The following is a 12,223-nucleotide window of genomic DNA, read 5'->3' on the forward strand; positions in this document are numbered from 1 at the left end:
ACCGTATTTATTGGGGTATATTGCGCTCCCGCGTATAGCGCGCACCCCTAAAGTTGTCCAAAATTCCTGTGGAAAAAATATTTTTGTACTTACAGTTTTGGTAACTTGTGCGGCGTCCATCGGCGGCCTCGTCGGGTCCGGCGTCCGTCTGCGGCTTCGGGTGTCCTCTTCGTCGGGTCCGGCGTCCTTCTGCGGCGTCCTCCCCGCTCGTTTCCTGCTTTCCCACGCCGAGTTTGAATACTGCCCGGCATATACCGAGCGCAGTACACTCGTGTATAGTCGGGCAGGCTCGGCTACTCTCGCGCTGACGTCCTGTACGTCCAGGACGTCAGCGCGAGAGGAGCCGAGACTGCCCGACTATACACGAGTGTACTGCGCTCGGTATATGCCGGCACAGTATTCAAACTCGGCGCGGGAAAGCGGGTATCGGCGTATATCGCGCACCCATGATTTTGCCCTGATTTTCAGGGCAAAAAAGTGCGCGGTATACGCCGATAAATACGGTACCACCAAAAACTATATTTTTTACTTATTTTTGTGAAAAAAAAGACATCAATTTTGTTTGAGTCCAGCATCACACGCCCATGCAATTGTCAGTTAAAGCCATGCAGTGCCGTATCCCAAAAAATGGACTGGTCATTAAGGGGATAAATCCTTCTGGGGCTGAAGTGGTTAAGCTTAAAATTGTTATTGCAGTTATTAGAAAGCCTGAGAAAATGAACAATGCTTACATACTTGATTTTTTTTAAATCTATAACCCAATTGCAACAGAACCTGTTGGAGAGGTTTCAAGAATTAATTGTAAAGCCTCGTACACATGCTCGGTTTTCTCGGCAAGAACCAGCAAGAAAACTGCTGGCAGAGCTTTCTTGCCGAGTAAACCGAGCGTGTGTACGAGGCTTTCAGGTTTCTCATCTGGAAATCTGGCCAGAATCTCAACAAGAACATTTTTCTCGGCGAGATGCTTGTCGGCCCTTTTCCCGGCGAGAAACCCGAGAGTGTGTATACTTACCTGTCGCTGTGGAAACCCGCGCATGCTCAAGTGTTTTTGACATTTGACGCATGCAGGTAGCTTCCACGACATAGGTAGGGTGAAGCAAGATGGCGGCAACGGCATCGAATGTGACGAGCGCATGCTCGTCGTACGCGATGACGTCACTGCATTCTTGCCTTTCAAGAGAACCACAGTTCTTTTAAAAGGTCTGTCTGTACATTCGGGCGACAAGAGATTCTTGCCAAGAATCTCATCGGGAAAAACAACCGCAGTTCTTTTGAAAGGTCTGTCTGTACACTCAGGCGGCAAGAGATTCTTGCCAAGAATCTCATCGGGGAAAAACAACGTTTTTTTTCCTGACGAGATTCTTGCCCGTGTGTACGAGGCCTAAGGATGAACATTCATACATTTTGGAGAATATTCTTACCAGTTCTTCATTTTCCAGTCCAAGCTCCTCACCCAAGGCACATCCAAGTGCCCCCTGTTTTAAAATGGGTAAAAAGGTGTTTAATACATGATTGTGTTTGTTTGTATATATATATATATATATATATATAATTGTTTTTCTCTCAAATGTGACACATTCCACAAGAAAACTAAGTGTGGTGAAGCAGGAAAGCTAAAAAAAAAAAAAAAAAATCCAGCAAATTGCAGAAAAGTAATATAATGTAATATCTGCATCCCTCTGAAAAACAGTAACATTGCCTACTATGGACAGCTGCACCAGATTCTGTGTGTACCAACCCTTGGTGTCTGCCAATTGGGTTTGGGGCTAAAGCCCTGTACACACAATCGTTTTTTTCTGTTGGGAAAAGTCTGATGAGAGCTTTTGATCGGGAATCCCGACTGTGTGTATGCTTCAGACTTTTTCCAATGGAAAAACTGCTGTAAAAAGAAAGAGAGCAGGATCTCTTTTTTCCCGTCAGGAAAAAACTGATTGGAATTTCCGATTGTGTGTACAAATCCCAGCACGCAAAATTCCGACACATGGTCGGAAACAAATCAACGCATGCTCAAAAGCATAGAACTTAATTTTCTCAGCTAGTCGCAGTCTTTTACATCACCGCATTCTTGACAAACAAAAGTTCACCAAACTTTTGTGTGAGCGTGTGTATGCAAGGCAGGCTTGAGCGGAATTCCGTCAGAAAAAACATCAGTTTTTTTTTTCCGACAGGGAAAACCGCTCGTGTGTACGGGGCAAGAACAGCTTGTTCAGAAGCTTGATAAACATTGTTTAACTAGTTTGGCTATAGAGCAATTTTTTTCATGTTTTGCACATGTAGCGCCCCCTTACTTTCAGTATGGGCACTACGCTAAAGTTAGTGGGGAATGGGAGAGTTATTTTGCTCCCATTCATAATTTGCTAAATCTGGGCTGCTGTCATTCCTGAACTGTCCTGTGGGTCAGTCTGCGCTCCAGGGGTGTTGATCCCACCCCTGAGCAACAGTTGGCGCTAGAGGGGTTCTGGCAGAGTCACTTTTCCCCAGCAGCCAATTAGAGGAGTTTTTCCCTCGCGGGGTATATCTGTGGCAGACGCCATTTTTGTTGGTTCTTCGCGGGTTCCAGGTTCCAGGTGCGGCACCCACCTTTAGGGTGTGCGTATCCAACAGACCCCGGCGATATGGCCTACCAGGCCGGGGTCGCATGCGGAGCTCCATGATGCTGAAAGGGGCCCCAGTGACTCGCTGGGTCCCCAGCTCTATTGAAGAGAACCCAAGCTGTGTGCTGAATGGTGGGGGGATTGGCTCAAGGAGACAAATACAGATGGTGCAGCGCTCAAATAAAATAATAAAAGATGAATAGAAAGTCCATAAAATCGCAGTACACCTCCAGTGAGTGCCAATGTAGACAGACAGATGACTGTGTAGGTAACTTCACACGTGCTAGACACACATCCACCACCACATGAAATGGCCTCACCACCTGGACCCTTTAATTATGGAGGGTCAAATGCGCTTTATGTGTAAATATCAGCAAATCCAGCAGTAGTAGAGATGTCACAGAAAAACCGATAGGTCATCCCAGGTCATGTAATAAACAAATGCCAAAACATAGTGCTCTCCGTTTGGATAAACGATTTAATCGTAATAAAGGTAAAAAAACACTCACAATGAAGGCACCACGATCGATGCCGATGTATACAGCGTGTATATTGAGCAAAGTGATAGCCGCGGGTGACGCCACAAACCTCCCTCCGTACGTGTTATGTCCTCTATGGGCGGGGACTTCTTCAGCAGGGAAGGAGGCATCAAGGAGAACCCAGAAAACAGGTTATCTGAGGGGCCTGAACGAACCATCAGGGATCTGGTGACCGGGACATTGACAGGTACACTTCAACTGTCACCCGGTGACCCTGACTTAATTTACTGTGAGGAATCGGTCAATCCATTTAGCTCATCCAAATACTAGGCCTGTGGCAGAGGTCCCCAGAGCCAGGTCTGTATCAGAGACCTGTTCCTCCCAGCAACCTTAAAGTAGCGATTCGGCTGCCAAACTCGTGTCGGGAGTGGCTAGAGTGGCAACGAACTGTGTTTATTACTACTGAGAGCAGGATTGCTCGCTTCATATCCAGGCCTGATACTGCAAAGTTCTCTATTGCTTCATCAACCTTTCCTATATACCTCATGTTGATGTTGGTCATGTTTGGCCGAGAATAAAGCATTCAGAAAACCTTTATTTATTGTCTGGACATTCGCTCACTAGTCTGATCATCCACTTCACCCCTAAACAAGGGTAAGAGGTAACTTAAATACGCTGATCCCAAAACAACCAGCGGCTCCTGAGGGGGTAGCGCTACACACATGCAAAAAAAAATCTTAATTTAAGGCAATAAAATTACTTTAAGAGCCCTTTCACACCAAAAACGCTGTAAAAACGCGGAGCGTTAAAATAGCGGTAACACACATTTTACTGCGAATTTACCACGTTTTACCGCGATTTTACTGCGTTTTTACCGCGTTTTCAATTCATTTCAATGGATAGGGGCGTTTTTGGAGCGTTATAATAGTGCACCAGTGTGAAAGGGCTCTAAGAAACGTGAAAATATAAAAGATTGCGCCATCTCATAAACATAAAGCTGTAAAGCTCAAAAAAGCTGTCTCGCAGTGCATTGAAAATCTCGCAGTGCATTATGGGGTGTTCTAAAATCGGCGAACGGGTGAACTCCTGATGTTTGAGTTGGACTTACACTCGACTCGAACATTGGGCTCATCCCTACTGATTTTACTTATTGTAATATTTTAACAACATGTAGGGACACATCACAGCCCATTAGAGCTGATTTTACTGATGTCAGGATGTATAGGATGCATTCTAATTGGTTGTTATCTTATAGTAAAATGTTTTTAAGACTTTTTGGAATACATTGTAGCAAATGTTTAGGACTAAAATGTTTATTCTCCTGTTGTCATTTACCATGCCAGGTTTGCAATGCAATACATATGAACAGCGTATAGTTGCCAAGCTATGCCAGGTTTGCAATGGAATACATATGAACAGCGTTGCCAAGCTATATGGCAGTGATGGCAAACTTTTTTGAGCCCGAGTGCCCAAATCGCGACGCAAAACCAACTTATTTCTTTTAAAGTGCCAACACAGCATTAAACCTGCCAACATCTCTGTACAGAGGATGGGGCTGATCATCCCTCTGAATGAGCCCTAAGGGACCAAAAAAATTGCAGAATGCACTGTGCAACATACATCCCTCTCGGTAGTCACGTCCAGACAGTGACAGTGAAGAAGTCACAAGAAGTGACGAATACGCGTACGAGTGTATCAAAGAGTCCACCAAGAGGTACCGGAGGTGACGTCGGCGAACGCCCTGTTTTTATATGCTTGTTTTTATCACAACAATGTGAGTACCTAGTGTTTTATTTTGTTTGAATAAACCCCTTGTTTTAAACGATACTGCACTATTGGCACTTTTATCTCCCTGGGTGCGAGTCACTGTCTGGATGTGACTACCGAGAGGGATCTACCTTTTCCAATTACAGTCCATTTGGATGACACCCTATGTGGATATGACCAGAAAAGTGTACCTGGGTTTTTATGCTGTTCCCTTACAGCAGTAAGTTAAGGGGACATCTTCACTTACTCTGAAGAAAAACACTGGAAATCAATCCCTTTTTTCACGGCACTTTGGCATCTACATCAGCACTTATACTTTGGATTTTTCCTGCTGTTATGTTTACAGTTATCTGCTGCATGGACATTTATTTATTTTAGTCACTGTTGTGTGCTGTATTTTGCACGTTGTACACCTATTGTGTATCAGTACATTTGTTACTAATTTATCTCACTTTATGACACTAGCACTGTCACTCTTTATTACTTCACATTCTGTCAGCTAGCCTTGGCTGCACTATAGCACGTTTAGTTTGATGAATTTTGTTTGTTATGGTATACCAGTATCATTCTTTACTTTTGCTATTTATGATCACTAGTCAGAATTTATTTTTCCATATATACTGTAAGGTTTTTTGCCATACTTCCTCTGCACGTTACTCCATCCCCCACTCACAGCGCAGCACTACCCCTTTATTCTACACTGGCTGGGGGATTCCCCTGGCGTGCCGGACAGAGAGAGTTTGACGTGCCAGCTGTGACACGCGTGCCATGGGTTCGCCATCACTGCTCTATTGGATTATTCAAGAAGACATTTCAAGTATAGCTAACTGTATGTAGAATATGTAGCTATGCCTAGTAGTCAGATGTAAGCTCATTCCCAACACAGAAATTATTGATAATTGGTTGCCATTCTTTACAATACTTTGCATTCACATCATAAAAGGTTCTTACTATTAATTTTGGTACTCCAGCAGCAGCAGCAGCTACAGCAGCATCAGAATCATTTGTATCACTCTTCTTTAACTATAAAACAGAAAATAATGGATGTAAATTAACATTGTATCCAACACATTGCTTTGTTTTGTTTGCTAGATTTACAGAGTAAGGCCCCTTTCTCACGTACGGATCACGTGAGTATCCGTACATGTCTCATCCACTCGCTCCGTTAATCCCTGCTGAGCCGGCAGATCTCTGCTCTCCCCTGTGGGGGGATCGGATGAACACGGGCCGTCTGTCCGTGTTCACCCGATCCGCTCTGCAGACGGATGGAAATATGGTATTTTTCTCAACAACAGTATGAGAAAAAAAAATACAAAAAATGCCTAAAAAATAAAAAACTGTCACACTCAATGGACCACTTTTTATTTTTTTCTGCCGTCACTTTTTCTATGTTTCTATCAATGTGCAAAATAAAAAATAAAACTCTATTTAGTATCTCAAATAAATTCACATTTCTCCATGATTTGCATCTTTACAAATGCTGCAAGCATAGAAAAATTCCTGTTCATCCACTAAAAATCCAGTGAGTGTGTATCTTCCTGTGTACTCTGCCTCTACTGCACTGAAACTTTTTGGACTACAAAACATCTCCCCTCTATGCTAAGAAGGCAAGGTGAGGGGGGAGTGTTTTGTTGTCTAGATCAGCAGCAAGCAGCACAAAGTGATAACACTGCTCACCCATATATACAGTATTGTAGGAAAGAATTGTCACTTTAGAACAAGAAGTGTACAGAAGAAGGAGCACCAGATGAAAAAAATAAAATAAAATCCTGGGAAATAAAAATGAATCACATCTAAGAACTGGTGAACTGAAATATAATACAATATAATAAATTCTTTTTGGGTTTACATACATTTTGTCACCAAAAGGGAGTCTTAATTTTGACTTGGGTAGAAGTAAAAGCCCCATGTACAGGTTGGGTGCAGGATCCAATGTGATCCACAGGAACACAGAGATCAATCTGAAGACTATCACAGGTCATGAAGATCATCAATAGACCTCACATGGTGCCAATTCCTCAGCACTAATGTTACCTTAGATAGGTAAGATATTTGTTTCTATAAATTATTTGATTAACAACAAAAAAATCCCCCACACAGTATAAAGCAGTTTTATAAAACCACAGATTGTATGAGTGCCTGTGTACTGTGAGTGCCCTTGTACTGTGAGTACCTGAGTATTGTGAGTACCTGAGTACTGTGAGTACCCGTGTACTGTGAGTGCCCTTGTACTGTGAGTACCGATGTACTGTGAGTGCCAGAGAACTGTGAGTGCCAGAGTACTGTGAGTGCCAGAGTATTGAGTGTCGTGTATTGTTCAGTATTAGAGTCAGGAAGCTAGTTGTTAGTTAATTGGACAGAGTAAAAGTCCCAATCCCCATTAAATTAGTGGGTAAGATGTCCAGTGGGTATGGAGATGCGACTCGGTGTACAGCTTGTGGCATGTATAAGTTTCTTGATCATCCAACTGCACAAAATGTTAGAACATTGTTTCCCTCGACGCCCAGGTTATGAATCTAGGGAAGCAACTGTCAACACTGAGGAGACTTTCCATACTAAAGAAGAGTTGGGATTGTACCTGCCAGGTGTCAGCAGGGTCCAGCAAAGAGGCAGGTGGAGACAAAGAAGTGCAAGCACCAGAGCAGAGTACATGGGTGACAGTCAGGAAGGGTAGAGGGGAAAGAGTCAGGGAGGCCGATCCAGGGCTGGAACATCTCAATAAGTATGCCCCATTGCATGACATTCGTGAAGCCAGTCAGGGACCAGCATTGTTGGAGCAGAGTGATGCCCCTAGCTGCCAGGGGAGAAACTCCTCTAGTGAGGGCGGGGGCAAAGCCGAGAATAAGGAAAGACAACTTCTGGTGGTAGGGGACTTAATTTTAAGAAGGGCAGAGAGGGCAATCTGTCACAAATACCTGAAGTGCCAAACTGTATGTTGTTTACCGGGCGCTCGGGCTCAATACGTCATGGATCTGATGGACAGATTACTGGGAGTGGATGGGGAAGACCAAGCTGTCATGGTGCACGTTGGCACCAATAACTAAGTCAGAGGAAGGTGGAGTGTCCTTAAAAACTATTTTAGGGTCTTAAGAACTAAAATGAGGAATAGGACCTACAAGGTAGTATTCTCATTAACCACTTCAGCCCCGGACCATTTGGCTGCCCAAAGACCAAAGCACTTTTTGCGATTCGGCACTGTGTCGCCATAACGGACAATTTTGCGGTTGTGCGACGTGGCTCCCAAACAAAATTGACGTTCTTTTTTCCCTCACAAATAGAGCTTTTTTTTGGTGGTATTTGATCACCTCTGCAGGTTTTTTTTTTTTTGCGCTATAAACAGAAAAATAGGGACTATTTTGAAAAAAAAAAAAAAAAGCTAAATGTTTTACTTTTTGCTATAATAAATATCATCAAATATATATAAAAAGAACAATTTTTTACTCAGTTTAGGCCGATACGTATTCTACATATTTTTGGTAAAAAATCACAATAAGCGTTTATTGATTGGTTTGCGCAAAAGTTATAGCGTCTACAAAATTGGGGATAGTTTTATGGCATTTTTATTAATATTTTTTTTTTTTTACTAGTAATGGCAGCGATCAGCAATTTTTATAATGACTGCGACATTATGGCCGACACAACGAACATTTTTGGTGCTATTTTGGGACCATTCACATTTATACAGCGATCAGTGCTATAAAAATGCACATATTACTGTGTTAATGTGAATGGCAGTGAAGGGGTTAAACCTGTAGGGGTGCTGAAGGTGTTAAGTGTTTCCTAGGGATGTGTTCTAACTGTGTGGGGGCTGGGCTACATGTGACCGGACACTGATCACTGCTCCCGGTCACAGGGAGCTGTGATCAGTGTCCTGTCACTAGGCAGAATGGGGAAATGCTTGTTTACATCAGCATTTCCCTGCTCTTCCACTTTGTGAGATGATCGCAGGACTCGCAGGCACACTCACAGAGCTCACGGCGAGCACGTGCGGCCGGCTTTGCATGCGCCCCCACCCACAATACCGCATCTAAGGCCCGGTACACACGGGCAAACATGTACGATGAAACCGGTCCGTCGGACCGTTTTCACCGTACATGCCTGCCAGAGGGCTTCTGTACGATGGCTGTACTAACCATCGTACAGAAGTCCGCGCGTAAATAATACGCGGGGCGTGTCCGCGTCGTCGCCGCGACGATGACGCGTCGATGACGCGGCGACGTGGGCGGGCCTGCCATTTAAAGGCTTCCACGCATGCGTCAAAGTCATTCGACGCATGCGAGGGACGGCGGGCGCTCGGACATGTACGGTAGGTCTGTACTGACGACCGTACATGTCCGAGCTGGCAGGATTCCAGCGGACGGTTTTAAAACACATCCAGGAATATTTGTCTGCTGGGAAAAGGCCTGGCGGGCAAATGTTTGCTGGAATTCGGCCCGCTCGCGCCTACACACGACCGAACATGTATGCTGAAACTGGTCCGCGGACCAGTTTCAGCATACATGTTTGGTCGTGTGTACGGGGCCTTAAAGGGGACGTATATATACATCCATATGCCCAGCTGTGACATTCTGCCAATGTATATCGTCGTACAGCGGTCGGCAAGGGGTTAATAGTACCAGTACTTCAAGCCACAACAGAGAGGCATCGGGAGATCAGGGAAGTTAACAAGTGGCTGAGGAGCTGGTGTAGAAAAGAGGGGTTGGGGTTCCGGGAGAACTGAGAGAGAAGATGGCCAAAAAATTTGAGGGGTTTTTGAACTAGGCAATGGCGAGGGTCTAGATGTAGAGATAGCCAGCAAGGAGCACATTTCAGAGGGTAGTATTTTCGTTTTTATTTAAAATCCAAATTAATTTAGGTTGAATCTGTCATTGAAGGCTTATGGTGTCTGTTAAATGTTCAAAGAAGATTCAACGGAGCAGCGAAACTGTACGACGCCGCAATCGTACATTTCCGGTCAAATATCCTGCCTACAAGCTATAGTAGAATTTTAATGTTGTATGACTAGTAATAATTATATTTATTAATTATTATTACTAGTCAACCAACATTAGAATTTTTCAATAGCCTATGGGCGGATGCACTTGACCGGAAATGTACGATTGCAGCGTCGTACAGTTTAGCTGCTCCGTCGAATCTTCTTAGAACTTTCGACAGACACCATAAGCCTTCAATGACAGATATGACGTTTGTATGTTTTTCAATGCTTTATCGTCGTTCATGTTGAATTGTCAAGTTAGTTATAGCTATTTTACTGCTCCTCCTCTTTGGTTACAATCAGCCAATAACATTCATCATCATTATTTTTATTTTACTTCCCCCACTCAATTCCAGCAGCGATCTTTTCTCTCTATGTCGAATCTTTTCTCTCTATAATGTCAAATCTTTTCTCGCTATGTCAAATCTTTTCTCTATGTCAAATATTTTCTCTCTATGTCAAATCTTTCCTCTCTATGTAAAATAATTTTGGACTAATAGAGTTAAAGGAACACTTAAGGTTCGTTTTTTATTAGATCAATTGGTTGCTGTAAGCTAGAGCATTTAAATATCACTTACCTCGTTTTTCCTTTTGATCTCCAAAATACAGTAATCCAGGTTTGAAAATGCCATTTCCTGTCACTCCTCTACTTGCTTTCCACCAGCATCTGAGCCGTTTTGCATGGTGGAAAGCAGAATGTGCTCACCCCCTCCCTATGACTACAGCCCTGCGTGAAGATGCTCTCTTATCCTCACAGGCATGGAGGCTAAGCCTAATGGGAACTGTAGTTCCCATTAGGCCGTGATGTAGCAAGAATGAATGCGCACCGCAAACCAGGAAGTCAGTGAGAATAATGATTCAGGAGTGACGGAGGTGAATAAAACAGCTCGATTTCAACAGGTATCTAACTAGTTATAATGCAAAACATTACTTTTTACTTTATCAGCTACTGTCAGACTTTAATTTAAGAGGAAAATATTTTTGTCTTTACAACCCCTTTAAAGTGGGAGTTCACCCGAAAAACAATTTTTAACATTAGATTGATGCTCATTTTGTCAAGGGGAATCTGTTTTTTTTTTTTAAATCGAAGCAGTACTTACCGTTTCAGAGATAGATCTTCTCCGCCGCTTCCGGGTATGGTCTTTGGGACTGGGCGCTCCTATTTGATTGTATGCGACTGTCGGAAGCCTGCCGGAAGCCTGTCAATCAAATAGGAACGCCCAGTCCCGCAGCCCATACCCGGAAGCGGCGGAGAAGATCTATCTCTAAAACGGTAAGTACTGCTTCGATTAAAAAAAAAAACACCCGATTCCCCTTGACAAAATGAGCATCAATCTAATGTTAAAAATTAAGTTTTTGGGTGAACCTCCACTTTAAGGTTAGGCACATTCAACCACAGGTTCGATAGACACAGATTGTTATTGTCAGCGTCATGTCGAATCTCCTATTTATATCAAACTGTTGTCACAACAAAAATGAAAATAAAGCATTTGTTTATGTCGGATCTTTCGGTTTTCGGATTCTGTGCTTTCGTTTTTGTTTGTTAAAACGATAACGAAAATACCTGAATTTCGGAGGAAAAATCCTTCTGACGAAAACGAATGCACATGTCTAAAAGCTAATAAAGGGACTAGAGGATCTCAGCTATGAGGAAAGACTGTAAGCATTGAACTTGAGAGAGACGCTTGAGAGGGAATATGATTTCAATATACAAATATCGTACTTCTGACCCCACAATAGGGAGAAATCATTTTCACGCAAGGGAATTTAAAATGACACATGGCCATCCACTAAAATGAGAAGAAAAGTGGTTTAACCTTAAACTGTGTAGAGGGTTCTTTACTTTAACCACTTAATACCCGGACCAAAGAAAGGGCAATTACTCAAAAAAATAGCAATTGATGGTCGGATTTTGGAGGAAAAACGGGAATATATAAAAATATAAATTTTATTACAAAAATAGAAATTTAACAAAAAACAATAATAAAGATAGTAAAACCATATAAATAGTATAGTATATATGGACAGTATCCTCTGTACATCGTCTACGCGTTTCGCCGTTGGGCTTCCTCAGGACGAGCAGAAGGGACTTAACAATGTAAGGATATATTTCATTGTCTATAGCATCATAATGGATATAGCCATCCAGAACACCTCAGAGAATTCCAAAAAGGTATATAGATATATCAAAAGGTGGTGTAGGGAGGTCCAAGTATAATCAGAAAATCTCCAAAATCCGAAAAAGGGGATTCACTGAGCCTATGATGTAAACCATAGGGGGACACCGCAGGTACACAGAATGAAGTGGAAACCAAATCTGAAAAATCCAGGCAAAGGTTTCAATCCCAAGGAAAACCAATAAATGATATCATAAGCAGCCAGGTGTATGAAGCATGCATCCACGTACT

General features: G+C 42.9%; 1 protein-coding gene across 3 annotated transcripts in view; it reads right to left on the minus strand.

Moving 5' to 3' along the window:
• Positions 1-1,420: 1,420 nt before the first annotated feature.
• LOC120945792 (ranaspumin-like) overlaps positions 1,421-12,223 on the minus strand; it is a 75,898-nt gene continuing 65,095 nt past the window's right edge. For 2 of the 3 annotated variants that reach the window (XM_040360200.1, XM_040360201.1), the window contains one exon: positions 5,791-5,863. The gene's annotated coding sequence lies outside the window, so the exon portion shown is untranslated. Of the gene's footprint in view, positions 1,476-5,790; positions 5,864-12,223 lie in introns of those variants that run through there. The other variant, XR_005750620.1, reaches the window with a different exon arrangement.

This window comes from Rana temporaria, chromosome 7 (assembly GCF_905171775.1).
Source record: "Rana temporaria chromosome 7, aRanTem1.1, whole genome shotgun sequence".
Taxonomy (NCBI): Eukaryota; Metazoa; Chordata; class Amphibia; order Anura; family Ranidae; genus Rana; species Rana temporaria.